Source organism: Ipomoea triloba, chromosome 12 (assembly GCF_003576645.1).
Source record: "Ipomoea triloba cultivar NCNSP0323 chromosome 12, ASM357664v1".
NCBI classification, from domain to species: domain Eukaryota; kingdom Viridiplantae; phylum Streptophyta; class Magnoliopsida; order Solanales; family Convolvulaceae; genus Ipomoea; species Ipomoea triloba.
Genome location: NC_044927.1, coordinates 20123931 through 20127716, shown reverse-complemented (window position 1 = coordinate 20127716; position 3786 = coordinate 20123931).

Here is a 3786-nt window from a genome sequence, read left to right as displayed (position 1 = left end):
GAGATCGATCTTAGGGCTTAAATCCCATTATTCATGCTCAAATTGGGATCTTAAGTTGAAAAGGACGAAAAATACATTTAAAATTTTAGATTTCAGTACGTCTTAAAACGAATGAGTGACCCGCGTGATAAATTTTAGCACTAAAATAATAGTCGTAGATAAAAATTGGTACTAAAATAATAGTCGTAGATGAAAATTGGTATGAATTAACGAAGTCTACACACTCTCGCTAAATTTATTTGGAAAATAATCCCCAACGAAAGAAAGAACGAGAGAAAGGAAAAAATCCTAGTCTACAAACTCTCGTTAAAATCAATTTGCTACCTCCCGAGAGTATTAGGAGTGCTGTGGAGTTAGTCTCTTAGGATAAAATAGATTATAGTAATATAGTTGAGCACTCAAGCTATATTACTATCAGCAAACTAGAACATGAGAACACTTCGAAGTTTATCAGATTACAGTAATATAGTTGAGCACTCAAGCTATATTATTCTCGGCTAACTAAAACAACGGGAGAGCATGAATTTTTTTTTTATTTTAAGAAAAACGATATTTCGAGAGGGGAAGAGAGGGAAAAAACAATGGTGATTCTAACGGTACACCGAAAAGTCAATCATATTTTTCATCCACTTTCCGGTTGGAATGCAACTAGGCAGCCCTAACAATGACCGCAAAAGAGAACATTTATGCCATACAATTCAAAACCCCTTCTAAAATGGAATTGTATATATACTAGTGCATACCTACTTCCCACTCCACTCCAATGTGGGACAAAGACTTCTTCAAGCCTTTCCACCTCTTTTTTTTTTTTTTCCAACTTAAATATGTCTATTTGGAAAATTAATTTCTTACTCACCCATTATCCATTTTGAGTATACAATATTTCGATTTCTTCGTCTCACTTCAAAGAACCAGAATCCAATTTGAATCAACTCAAACCAAAAGTAGACCCCGCATATATTTGTACCACAAAATAGTTACTTAAAATATCATTTTTGCTAAAATTTCGATCATCCAAATCCCAATAATAGTCTCGTACCATTCTTAAGGAATTTGTATTATTACTCAAGGTCTAAGAATCTGAAAATCATTGAGTTCAAGTTTCCAACAATGCCCTAAGCAACCTTATAACAATTATGTAAAGTGAAAATCCGTTTTGGGCAAGCAATAGCTGGGGACCTACTTTTAGCCTTTAGGCCTAACAAGCTAACAAAGGTTGTAAATTTGTAACGCATTTACTAATAATAGCGGTCTAGCTCTCTCTCATTAGGTTAACAAAATTTTGTCCGCATGGGCAGTTCAACCGATTATAGAGGTGAAGTTTGGGAGAAGAGATTAGGGATCGCGTCTCACCAGTGACTTCTTATACGCATTTACATACTCTCAAAAGCTTTGTCGAGCCGGGTTGGGGATTCAACCTTTTGAGAGAAGAAGGTTAACAAAATTTTCATATACACTAACGTTTTTGGTAAATGAACGATTTGTTGTGCACTATAACACTAGAGTTTGTGGTAAACGGCAAGATTAATACTTGTATTGAAGAGAGCTTATGATCTTTAGTTAAATAGTGAAAAAGATTATATGTGACAACATCTCAACATAGAATTATATAAGAAGGTATAGAATTATATGAGAATGTGTAATTAGAAATGAGAGCAACCATATTGATAAAACTCAAAATGAGGTTTTTGGTCTGATTTAATTTGTTAGCTTTAACTTTAGAGGGAAAGAAAAAAACAAATAGAAATTTTGTGCCTGTTTACTAACAGAAAATTTTCTCCAGTTTTCTGGAAATTTAGAAATTTGGAAAACAGAAAACAGAAAACATGTTTACTAGCACAGTTTTCATTTTTGAAAACAGGAAATAATTTCCCAATTTTCCAGAAAATTGAAACACTATAAAAAACTGTTTTCTAAATGGAAAACAGAATCAGCTATCATCTATTAGACTATATGTCACTATAATAACATTCTCACCATTATCTACTTACATATTTGTTCATTAGTATGATTACATTCATTATCATCTTCTATCTTTTCTACTTGCATTAATTATTTATTTAAACATAACTTATTTGCTTATACTTAAAATTATACGTCATTCACATTATCAAAATTAAAAATTAAAATCTATACCACATTTTATATTTTGATTGAACTCAATTGATTATTGGTTCGGATATTTTTAATTATGTTATATCTGATACAAGTTTGGTCCAAATATCAAATTCGAAATTTCACATATATTACTATAGTAGAATTCAAAATAAAAACTATATATTATATACATGCCATTCAAATGAATATATACAAACATATAATAAATATTAGCTCAAAAAATATTAATATTATTTAAACTAAATTTTATGTGAACTTAATAGGTTATTAGTTCGGATATATTTTTATTTATGTTATATACAGATATAAATTTGGTTCGGGTATCAAATATAAATTTTTTTTTACATATATTGGTCTTAAAAGTAAAAATTATATTTACTTTATTTAAACAAAAATATTTTAAATATAAGGTATAAAAATCACTCGAAATTAAACTTATTATTAATTTTATAACGCTAATCTAAAAAAATAAATTTGAAAAAATAAGTGTTAGTAAACAAGTTTTCTAAACAGAAAATAGAGAATTGAAAACAGAGAATGAAAACTGAAAAATTAGAAAACAGAAAACAGAAAATAGTTTTCTGTTAGTAAACAGGCCCGGGTGGTCACCCTTTGGCAGCCACACCTGTAGAACGCCTTGGGTTTTCTCTCCTCCCCTTTCTCCCACCTATGCAAAATTTTGACCAAAAAAAAACAAAAAAGTAAATCTCATGGTGTTGCTCTAATCAATTTGATCCCAATAAGAGTGTACCCATTGGATAGACGTTCAGTAATTATAATGTTTTATGTGATCTAATTAATGGGAGAAGAAAAAACATATGACCAAATTGACATCCATAAAGATATTTTGCGGCTTGTTAAGTTTGTCGAAATATTTGAGGGATGAAATTTCATTGAAAAGAAATTACTAGAAAGATTAAATACATTGTTTGATTCGTGACAAATAAATTACTACGAATATTGATTCCATTGTTTGGTTTAACTTAAAATTGTCACGAATGATGAGTATAATGACTAATATATCCCTACATAATAATAGTAGTAGTAGTAGTAGTAATAATAATAATAATAATAATAATAATAATAGTCTCGTACCATTCTTAAGGAATTTGTATTATTACTCAAGGCCTAAGAATCTGAAAATCATTGAGTTCAAGTTTAATTTCCAACAATGCCCTAAGCCAACCTTATAACAATTATATTGAAATTTCATTGAAAAGAAATTACTAGAAAGATTAAATACATTGTTTGATTCGTGACAAATAAATTACTACGAATATTGATTTCATTGTTTGATTTAACTTAAAATTGTCACGAATGATGAGTATAATGACTAATTTTAACTTAAAATTGTCACGAATGATGAGTATAATGACTAATATATCCCTACATTTGTCACGAATGATGAGTATAATGACTAATATATCCCTACATAATAATAGTAGTAGTAGTAGTAGTAATAATAATAATAATAATAATAATAATAATAATAATAATAATAATAATAATAAAAGAAAGTTTTGGAGTGCAAATTGTCCTACTAATTTTTCATAGAAAATAGAATACCAAGGGAGGGGAGAAATTTTTTTCTCATTTTAGAAGAAAACATTTTTCAGTGGAAATTATATATATATATATATATATATATATATATATATATATATATAT